The sequence below is a fragment of the Oncorhynchus keta genome, chromosome 19, assembly GCF_023373465.1.
Source record: "Oncorhynchus keta strain PuntledgeMale-10-30-2019 chromosome 19, Oket_V2, whole genome shotgun sequence".
Classification (NCBI taxonomy): Eukaryota; Metazoa; Chordata; class Actinopteri; order Salmoniformes; family Salmonidae; genus Oncorhynchus; species Oncorhynchus keta.
The window spans coordinates 70,824,076-70,835,967 of NC_068439.1; the positions used below are offsets into that span (position 1 = coordinate 70,824,076).

An 11,892-nucleotide genomic window follows, 5' to 3' on the forward strand; every position below is an offset into this window, starting at 1 on the left:
GCATATTTCAGAGATAAGCTTGGCTGGGTATCAGTCAAGCAAAACCTGATGAGAGGTTTGATATGTGCCTTAGCCTACCACGCAAAGGCACTATGGATTTTCCCTGGTTGACACAAATCAAATCCAATGTATTTATATATCCCTTCGTACATCAGCTGATATCTCAAAGTGCTGTACAGAAACCCAGCCTAAAACCCCAAACAGCAAGCAATGCAGGTCTAGAAGCACAGTGGCTAGGAAAAACTCCCTAGAAAGGCCAAAACCTAGGAAGAAACCTAGAGAGGAACCAGGCTATGAGGGGTGGCCAGTACTCTTCTGGCTGTTCTGGGTGGAGATTATAACAGAACATGGCCAAGATGTTCAAATGTTCATAAATGACCAGCATGGTCAAATAATAATAATAATCAACTGTGTTGTCGAGGGTGCAACAAGTCAGCACCTCAGGTGCTGAACAGTTGAAACTGGAGCAGCAGCACGGCCAGGTAGACTGGGGACAGCAAGGAGTCCTCATGCCAAGTAGTCCTGAGGCATGGTCCTAGGGCTCAGGTCCTCCGAGAGAGAGAATTAGAGAGAGCATACTTAAATTCACACAGGACACCGGATAAGACAGGAGAAGTACTCCAGATATAACAAACTGACCTTAGACCCTCGACACATAAACTACTGCAGCATAAATACTGGAGGCTGAGACAGGAGGGGTCAGGAGACACTGTGGCCCCATCCGATGATACCCCCGGACAGGATCAAACAGGAAGGATATAACCCAGCTTCTTTGCCATCTCAGTTATGAGTTTTAAAAGAGATGATCATCTAACCAAACTCCCCAACGTATTTATAGGTGGGAATATGTTCCGAAAGACAGCCATCATGGGGAGCGATGTTCTGATTTTCCAATTGTATGCCACTCCTGGAGCAAAAATGTAAGGAGCTTGGCTTTGTTTGATGGCTTGTGACCATCCATCTTCCTCTTGATCACATTCCAGAGGTTTTCAATGGTGTTCAGGTCTGGAGATTGGGCTGGCCATGACAGGGTCTTGATCTGGTGGTCCACATCCACACCTTGATTGACCTGGCACTGTGGCTTGTAGGCCTCTCCAGGTCTCGCACCCACTGTGAAATTTGGTGATGATCTGGAGTGACTTGAAGATTGCTGTTCACTGCCGCTCCCCATCTAACTTAACAGAGCATGAGAAAATCTGCAAGGAAGAATGAGAGAAAATCCCCAAATCCAGATGTGCAATGCTGATACAGACATACCCAATACGACTCACAGCTGTATTCGCTGCCATAGGTGCTTCTACAAAGTTTCATAGAAGTGTCTGAGAATTGGGACAAAGCAGTCCAAAACCACTAATGGCAGGTAACACCCATTACCTGTCCTTCACACTCAAAACTAAAGTAACACGCAAATTGACAGCCTGTAGTCTTAGCTTAAAATGTCAGGTATTCCTTAATTAACAGAGTTGCAAATCCATATGTGCATAAATGTCAGATTTTTATGAACCTCGATTCATAGCTGGGACAAAGGTTCACATATAACATTGTAATAACAGAAAATATAGTTTAATATAACTGAAAGTACAGCATGTTCATAAACATAATTTCGCATCGTAATCGCATTGTAATCCACAGGCAATTTGTACAAAAAGGCAAACACTCAATCATGTTACATCGAGACAAAAACGAAAGTAATCCGTCAGCATGGCATTATGGCACAGTAACAATCCACAGTAGTTGGTCTCGATGAAGTTACTCTCTTTAGCTGCTTAGAGAACAAAGTTGTTTTTCTGGTTTGTTTGCCGTTGGGCTGTTTTCTGGGCTGTGTCTTTGTGGGCGTAGTTAAAGCTCTAGCCCAGGGCTTGCTGCTCCTGAGGAAATGCCTCTCCACCTTCAGTACTTCTTCATACACATAGTCAGGTTTCACCCCCAGGAAGAAGGAGAACCGGTCCAGTAGCCATTCATACACCCTGAGGAGAATGGCCTCCATCTCCGCATAGTGGTTCTTACAGAACCTGAGGGGGAAACAAAACATTGCAGAAAAACTCAATGAAGTTGGCTAGATTTCCATCCAATTGGCGACCAGATTTTCAAGCAATTCGAAGAAAATGTGCACATTTTTTGCACCAGTGGTGTGTTTCCACCAAACAGACTTGCTGTGGATAATAATCCGTGTTTGACGATGTACTAAACAACATACGTTTTCAAGCATCGATCATTGTGTCACCAGAATAAGACCCTGGATATTTATTGGAAAGGAACATCAAGCTCCATCACTGTGTACTTTCACCACCCTGTGAAGTTCATCAACTTATTTAATCTGTAGCCTACAGTTCCTTCAGAAAGTATTCATACCCCATGATTTATTCCACATCGATGTTACAGGCTGAATTCAAAATGGATTTAAAATAATAATAATTCTCACCAATCTACACACAATATTCCATAAGGACAAAGTGAAAACGTTTTTAGAAATGTTAGCACATTTTTTGAAAGTGAAATACAGATCTCATTAGTATTCACACCAGAGTCAATACTTTATAGAAGCACCTTTGGCAGCGATTAAAGCTGTGAGTCGTTCTGGGTAAGTCTCTCAGAGTTTAACACATCTGGATTGTGCAACATTTGCCATTATTCTTTTAGAAAATCTTCAAGATCTGTCAAATTGGTTGTTGATCATTGCTGGACAGTAATTTTCAGGTCTAGACCTAGATTTTCAAGTAGATTTAAGTCAAAACTAACTCGACCACATTCACCGTCTTCTTGGTTAGCAACTTCAGTCTAAATTTGGCCTTGTTTGAGGTAAATGAATCCCCCAGTGTCTGGTGGAAAGCAGACTGAACCAGGTTTTCCTCTAGGATTTTGCCAGTGCTTAGCTCCATTCCGTTTATTTTTTATTCTGAAAAACTCCCTAGTCCTTAAGCATTATAAGCATACCCATAACATGATGCAGGAACCACTATGCTTGAAAATATGAAGAGTGGTACTCAGTAATGTGTTGTATTGGATTTGGCCCAAACATAACACTTTGTATTCAGGACAAAAAGTGAATTGATTTGCCACATTTTTTGCAGTATTACTTTAGTGCCTTGTTGCAAACAGGATGCATGTTTTTGTAACGGCGTTCTTCGTTTGAAGAAGACCAAGGCGTGACAGAACCCCCCTAAGGTGCGGACTCCCGGACGCACCTCAAAACCATAGGGAGGGTCCGGGTGGGCGTCTGTCCATGGTGGCGGTTCCGGCTCGGGACGTGGACCCCACTCCATTAATGTCATAGTTCCTCCCCTTCGTGTCCTGGGATAATCCACCCTCGCTGCCGACCATGGCCTAATAGTCCTCACCCAGAACCCCACTGAACTGAAGAGCAGCTCGTGACTGAGGGGCAGCTCGTGACTGAGGGGCAGCTCGTGACTGAGGGGCAGCTCGTGACTGAGGGGCAGCCCGGAACTGAGGGGCAGCCCGGAACTGAGGGGCAGCCCGGAACTGAGGGGCAGCCCGGGACTGAGGGGCAGCCCAGTACTGAGAGGAAGCCCAGTACTGAGAGGAAGCCCAGTACTGAGATGAAGCTCAGGCAGGTAGTAGGCTCCGGTAGATCCTGGCTGGCTGGCGGATCTGGAAGATTCTGGTTGACTAGCAGATCTGGAAGATTCTGGTTGACTGGCAGATCTGGAAGAGACTGGTTGACTGGCAGATCTGGAAGAATCTGGTTGACTGGCAGATCTAGAAGATCATGGCTGACTGGCGGATCTAGCTGCTCTATGCAGACTGACAGCTCTGGCTGCTCCATGCAGACTGGCAGCACCTTGCAGACTGGCAGCTCCTTGCAGACTGGCAGCTCCTTGCAGACTGGCAGCTCCTTGCAGACTGACAGCTCTGGCTGCTCCATGCAGGCTGACAGCTCCTTGCAGACTGACAGCTCCTTGCAGACTGACAGCTCCTTGCAGACTGGCAGCTCTTTGCAGACTGACAGCTCTGGCTGCTTCATGCAGACTGACGGCTCTGGCTGCTTCATACAGACTGACAGCTCTGGCTGCTTCATGCAGACTGACAGCTCTGGCTGCTTCATGCAGACTGACAGCTCTGGCTGCTTCATACAGACTGACAGCTCTGACTGCTCCATGCAGGCTGACAGCTCTGACTGCTCCATGCAGGCTGGCAGCACCTTGCAGACTGGCAGCTCCTTGCAGACTGACAGCTCTGGCTGCTTCATGCAGACTGGCAGCTCAGGCTGCTCCGAACAGGCAGGAAGCTCCGGCAGCGCTGTAGAGGAGGAAGGCTCTAGAAGCGCTGAACAGGCGGGAGACTCCGACAGCGCAGGAGGGAAGGAAGGCTCTGATAGCGCTGAACAGACAGGAGACTCCAGCAGCGCTGTAGAGGACGAAGGCTCTGATAGCGCTGAACAGGCGGGAGGCTCCGGCAGCGCAGGAGAGGCGAGGCGCACTGTAGGCCTGATGCGTGGTGCTGGCACTGGTGGTACTGGGCCGAGGACACGCACAGGAAGCCTGGTGCGGGGAGCTGCTACCGGAGGACTGGTGTGTGGAGGTGGCTCTGGATAGACCGGACCGTGCAGGCGCACTGGAGCTCTTGAGCACCGAGCCTGCCCAACCTGGCTCGATGCCCACTCTAGCCCGGCCAATACGAAGAGCTGGTATGAACCGCACCGGGCTATGCACCCGCACTGGAAACACTGTGCGCTCCATAGCATAACACTGTGCCTGCCCGGTCTCTCTAGCCCCCTGGTAAGCACAGGGAGTTTGTGCAGGTCTCCTACCTGGCATAGCCATACTCCCTGTAAGCCCCCTGAGCCCCCCCCCAATACATTTTTGGGGCTGCTTTTCGAGCTTCCTTGCCAACCGTGTTCCCTCGTATCGTCGGCTCCTATCTCTGCTGCCTCTGCTCTCCTAAGTGCCTCCACCTGTTCCCATGGGAGGCGATCTCTTCCGGCCAGTATCTCCTCCCAAGTGTAACAACCTTTACCATCCAACACGTCTTCCCATGTCCATTCTCCGAATAATTCATCCTCCTTTCGCTGCTCATGCTGTCGCTGCCTGTTACCACGCCACTCCACGAAATACACAGTGAACCCCGGCTACCTAAATACGGTTCCCAATCAGAGACAACGAGAATCACCTGACTCTGATTGAGAACCGCCTTGAGAACCGCCTCAGGCAGCCAAGCCTATGCAACACCCCTACTCAGCCGCAATCCCAATAACTACAAAACCCCAATACGAAATACGACAAAATAAACCCATGTCACACCCTGGCCTGACCAAATATATAACGAAACACAAAAACACTATGACCAAGGCGTGACAGTTTTGTAATATTTGTATTCTGTACAGGCTTCCTTCTTTTCACTCCGTCAATTAGGTTATTATTGTGGAGTTAACTGAGGATGGATCAACAACATTGTAGTTTTCTCCTATCACAGCCATTACACTAACTATTTTGAAGTCACCATTGGCGTCATGGTGAAATCCTTGAGCGTTTTGCAGATAATTTTACAGTATCAGTCAAAAGCTTTGACACACCTACTCATTCAAGGGTGTTTCTTTATTTTTACTATTTTCTACATTGTACAAAACGTGTGAAGATATCAAAACTATGAAATAACATATGGAATCATGTAGAAACCCCAAAAAGTGTTAAATAAATCAAAATATTTATTTTATTTTAGATTCTTCAAAGTAGCCACCCTTTGCCTTGTTGACAGCTTTGCACACTCTTGGCATTCTCTCAACCAGCTTCACCTGGAATGCTTTAACAGTTTTGAAGGAGGTCCCACATATGCTGAGCACTTGTTGGCTACTTTTCCTTCACTCTGCGGTCAAACTCATCCCAAACCATCTCAATTGGGTTAAGGTCAGGTGATTGTGGAGGCCAGGTCATCTGATGCAAAACTCAATCACTCTCCTTCTTGGTCAAATAGCCCTTACACAGCCTGGAGGTGTGTTGGGTCATTGTCCTGTTGAAAAACAAATGATAGTCCCACTAAGCTCAAACCAGATTGGGTGGTGTATCACTGCAGAATGCTGTGGTTGCCATGCTGGTTAAGTGTGCCTTGAATTCTAAATAAATAAATAACCGACAGTGCTACCAGCAAAGCACCATCACACCTCCTCCTCCATGCTTCACAGTGGGAACCACACATGCAGAGATCATCTGTTCACCTACTCTGCATCTCACAAAGACACAGAGTTTGGAACCAAAGATCTCAAATTTGGACTCCGACCAAAGTACAGATAATGTCCATTGCTCGTGTTTCTTGGCCCAAGCAAGTCTATTCTTATTGGTGTCCTTTAGTAGTGATTTCTTTGCTGCAATTTGACCATGAAAGCCTGACTCACACAGTCTCCTCTGAGCAGTTGATGTTGAGATGTCTGTTACTTGAACTCTGTGAAGCATTTATTTGGGTTGCAGTTTCTGAGGCTGGTAACTCTAATGAACTTATCCTCTGCAGCAGAGGTAACTCTGGGTCTTCCTTTCCTGTGGCGGTCCTCATGAGAGCCAGTTTCCTCATGGCGCTTGATGGTTTTTATGACTGCACTTGAAGAAGCTTCCAAAGTTCTTGAATTTTTCCCGATTGACTGACTCATGTCTTAAAGTAATGATGAACTGTTGTTTCTCTTTGCTTATTTGAGTGGTTCTTTTACCAAATAGGGCTATTTTCTGTTTACCCCACCTTGTCACAACACAACTGATTTGCTCAAATGTATTAAGGAAAGAAATTCCACAAATTAACTTTTAACAAGGCACACCTGTTAATTGAAATGCATTCCATTCTCATGAAACTGGTTGAGAGAATGCCAAGAGTGTGCAAAGCTGTCATCAAGGCAAAGGGTGGCTACTTCTCAAATATAAAATATATTTTGATTTAACACCTTGGTTACTACATGATTTCATATTTGTTATGTCATAGTTTTGATGTGTTCACTATTATTCTACAATTGAGAAAATAGCAAAAATAAAAATAAAAACTCTGGAATGAGTAGGTATGTCCAAACTTTTGACTGGTACTGTATGTGTGGGGTACAGAGTTGAGGTAGTCATTCAAAAATCATGTTATACACTACTATTGCACACAGTGAATCACAGAGTGAGTTGTTAAGCACATTTTTACTCATGAACTTATCTAGGCTTGCCATAGCAAAGGGGTTGAATACTAATTGACTCAAGACATTTCAGCTTTTAATTTTAAATGAATTTGTAAACATTTCAAAAAGCGTAATTCTACTTTGACATTATGGGGTATTGTGTGTAGGCCAGTGACACAATCTCAATTTAATCCATTTTAATGTGGAAAAAGTCAAGGGGTGTGAATACTTTCTGAAAGCTCTGTAATAAACTGCATGGTTTCCAGAGTCGTAGTGGGAGGACCACACACACACACCATATCATTGTGACTCCAAGTTTACTTTCCACTGTCATCTCACATAATTCATTTTACAGACACAAAAAGATCCCACCATGTCGAACAAACAAATGAACTGTATGTTTCAGCATTCATAAAATTGTACCGAGACTTCCTGTTTCCCTCACAGCTGTCGTGATGTAGTTTTTTAATACGGTATGACTTTACTCAATGTAGACTTCCTGTGTTGCTCAGTTGGTAACAGCATGGCGCTTACAACGCCAGGGTTGTGGGTTCGATTCCCACGGGAGACAAGTACAAAATGTATGCACTCACTACTGTAAGTCACTCTGGATAAGAGAGTCTGGTAAATGAGTAAAATGTCAAAAGTACACTACTCTAGTAGCCCTGTGCTATAAGTGGAGCACAATAACAGTGAGTTGTGCCTACAGACCAATCTGAAAGAGTTGTATATAACTTTCATGAAGCAAAGGAGATTGAACAGTGGACTCCTAAAAGCAGAGTGCCTCTTTGCCAATGGTTTGTCTCACTTCCCTGTTTGCTCCTTTCCTTGTGCATATGACAAATAACCAGTGTGTAAACAGCATATGACAGACATCCTGGTCCTCTCATCCAGACCATATTTAAACAGAGCACGTGTCTTGGCCATTTTGTTTATACATGTACAGTGGGGTAAAAAAGTATTTAGTCAGCCACCAATTGTGCAAGTTCTCCCACTTAAAAAGATGAGAGGCCTGTAATTTATCAATTTATTAACTATGACAGATGAAATGAGGGAAAAAAATCCAGAAAATCACATTGTAGGATTTATTATTAATTTGAAGTCCCTGTGAGACGACAGGTTAGAAGGGAGTCACTCTCCACAATTCCAAGAAATAGAATGAGTAAGGTGGAAAAGAAAGCGAAGGGGAGAGGGTAGCTTGGTAGATTTGATCAATGCTGACAGTGAAAACATCCCCCATCAGAGAAGAGAGAACACACAGGCCTGCATGACCCCTCTCCTTCACCCAGCACATACAACCGCCATAAGCTTTCAGCAGTCTGGGAAGAGGGGGGAGAGGGAGGGAAGAGCGTTGTTAGTGGGAGAGGGGGGAGAGGGAGGGTGAGGGAAGAGCGTGGTTAGTGGGAGAGGGTGAGGGGGAAAAGGGAGAGGGAGGGTGAGGGAATAGTGTGGTGTGAGGGTGAGGGATGATGGTGAGAAGGAGTGTGGGGGAAAAGTGTCTGGTTAGCATGAGGGTGAGGGTTGATGGTGAAAAGGGAGAAGGAGGGTGAGGGAAAAGAGTGTGGTTAGTAAGAGAAGGTGAGGAAAGATGAGGAGAGGGAGGGTGAGGGAAAACAGTGTGGTTAGTGGGAGAGGGAAACGGAGGGTGAGGGAAAATGGGGTGGAGATGAGCGAGATTAGCAAAAGCAGAAGGACACTGATAACAGTGCCTGAACCAGGTTGCGCCTGTGTATAGCTCCATTCGGTTTATTTTTTATTCTGAAAAACTCCCCAGTCCTTAGCGATTACAAGCACATCCATAACATGATGCAGCCACCACTGTCGTTGAAAATCTGGAGAGTGGTACTGTAATGTGTTGGATTGGATTTGCCCCACATTTTTGTTGTTGCAGTATTTGTATTCTGTACATGCTTCCTTCTTTTCACTCTGTCATTTAGGTTAGTATTGTGGAGTAACTACAATGTTATTGGTCCTTCTGTAGCTCAGTTGGTAGAGCATGGTGCTTGTAACGCCAGGGTAGTGGGTTCGATCCCCGGGACCACCCATACGTAGAATGTATGCACACATGACTGTAAGTCGCTTTGGATAAAAGCGTCTGCTAAATGGCATATATTATTATTATTATTATTATTGATACATCCTCAGTTCTTCTATCACAGCCATTAAATGGTAACTGTTTTGAAGTCACCATGAAATCCCTGAGCGGTTTCCAGATAATTTGTATGTTATACACAACTAGTGAGTCCATGCAACTTGTGAGTTGTAAAGCACATTTTTACTCCTGAACTTATTTATGCTTGCCATAGCAAAGTGTTTGAATTCATATTGACTCAAGACATTTCAGCTTTTCAGTGTGCTCAATTTGATACACCCTTCAGCAACGGGTGTGACTGAAATAGCCAAATCCACTCATTTGAAGGGGTGTTCACATGCACTATATATATATATATATATACACAAAAGTATGTCACAACAGGTGTAAATATGGGTCATGACAGTGTTATGACCCTATTATATCAGGTCATGATAAGTTATGTCAGCTGTTATGACACTATGACATGGTTATGATCGCATCATAATGTGTTCTGACACCATGTGTCAAATAAAGTGTTACCAAGTATTGTGTATAGGCCAGTGACAAAAAAATCTCAATTTAATCCATTTGAAATGCAGGCTGTAACACAACAAAATGTGGAAGAAGTCAAGGGGTGTGAATACTTTCTGAAGGAACTGTATAGGCCAGTAAGTGTAGATAACAAACATTAGCATGTTGTTTGTACCAGCTCTGTACAGCCCATTTGCCATACACCGTAAATAGTGGACATGAGGCAGCTCTTTTTATTTTGGGTCTGAACAGACTGATGTGAGTGGCACATACATCTCCTTTTGAGGACAATCAACTTGTCTTTCTTCAAAGGCTAGTGAGGTTTCTGGGGGATAATTTGTTTTTTAAAGGCGACTTATTTGAACATGTACTTTATTCCACTTTATACAGAAAGTTGTGAAATAGAGAAGATGGATGAAGGGGAAGACACAGTAGAAAGGGTAGACAGGAATTGAACCCTAGTTTCCTGTGGGGAGAAGTATATGTGATTATATGTTATGCGTTACCACTAGACCACAGGCTCTGCACAGCCAACTTTTGAGAGAGAACATTGAAAGAACCAGTTAAAAATTAGAGGTGACTCACAAGGCTATGTTGTCCTGCTGTCTCTGTCTGTGGTCAGGGAAGACTGCATGATCCTGTACCACCTCCTCAGGTTAAAATTGTTCCCATCTGGCACACAGACAGGGAGGAGGACCAGACAGAATTTAGGACACTTGATCCTTGCAATGTCCCACAGAGAAGACTTCTCCAAATAAGAGGCCATTTACTAACTATTCACATAACGGGCTACTGCTAGTCACTCATAGACTTCGTTTAAGTCTGTCATTATGGGCCCTTCTCAGGAGGTTGGAATTCTCTCAGATTATTTTATTGCCACAGAAAATAGCATGTGGAAACTCTAGCACCTCTGTAACCACACATATTTCAGCCCAGCCATGTAACCTACTCTCACAAATATAAAATGGAACATTGCAAGTGATGTCCCGGTAGTCAGAGACCAAAGGATTGCAGACCAACAGCAACATTCCTCCGTTCCACAGATAAGACTGCACCATAATGTTCACTCTTAATTACGTTAATTACACAATGTACAATGAGTACAAATTACAATAATCTAGGCTAACAATGATAAGACAACCTGTCGCTAATGTGTGAAATACATACAGTTGAAGTCGGAAGGTTACATACACCTTAGCCAAATACATTTCAACTCAGTTTTTCACAATTCCTGACATTTAATCCTAGTGAAAATACACTCAATTAGTATTTAGTTGCATTGCCTTTAAATTGTTTAACTTAGGTCAAACGTTTCTGGTAGCCTTCCACAAGCTTCCCACAATACGTTGGGTGAATTTTGGCCCATTCCTCCTGACAGAGCTGGTGTAACTGAGTAAGGTTTGTATAGCCTCCTTGCTCGCACACGCTTTTTCAGTTCCGCCCAAAAATGTTCTATGGGATTGAGGTCAGGGCTTTGTGATGGCCACTCCAATACCTTGACTTTGTTGTCCTTAAGCCATTTTGCCACAACTTTGGAAGTATGCTTGGTCATTGTCCATTTAGAAGACCCGTTTGCGACCAAGCTTTAACTGATGTCTTGAGATGTTACTTTAATATATCCACATAATTCCCCTTTCTCATGATGCCATCTATTTTGTGATGTGCACCAGTCCCTCCTGCAGCAAAGCAGAAGCACCCCCACAACATGATGCTGCCACCCCCGTGCTTCACAGGTGGGATGCTGTTCTTCGGCTTGCAAGCCTCTCCCTTTTTCATCCAAACATAACGATGGTCATCATGGCCAAACAGTTCTAATTTTGTTTCATCAGACCAGAGGACATTTCTCCAAAAAGTATGATTTTTGTCCCCATGTACAGTTGCAAAATCGCGGTTTTGGAGCAGTGGCTTCTTCCTTGCTGAGCGGCCTTTCAGGTTTTGTCAATGTAGGACTCATTTTAATCTGTATGTAAACAATAATTGTAAAAATGACTTGTGTCATTCATAAAGTAGATGTCCTAACCGACCTGACAAAACTATAGTTTGAAATGTGTGGAGTGATTGAAAAACGAGTTTTAATGACTCCAACCTAATTGTATGTAAACTTCCGACTTCAACTGTATTTAACAAACTGATGAAACCAACGAAGCAACAACATTATATAAACAGTTAAGCATGCACCTTCAGAGGCCTTCCA

General features: G+C 44.2%; 1 protein-coding gene across 1 annotated transcript in view; it reads right to left on the bottom strand.

The window, feature by feature from the left end:
• LOC118398810 (grainyhead-like protein 1 homolog) overlaps nt 1-10,304 on the bottom strand; it is a 34,258-nt gene extending 23,954 nt beyond the window's left edge. Inside the window, exons 1-2 of the mRNA XM_052471228.1 lie at nt 10,284-10,304; nt 440-2,012 (exon numbers count right to left, since the gene is read on the bottom strand). The gene's annotated coding sequence lies outside the window, so the exon portion shown is untranslated. The remainder of the gene's footprint in view (nt 1-439; nt 2,013-10,283) is intronic.
• Between the last annotated feature and the right edge of the window lie 1,588 nt (nt 10,305-11,892).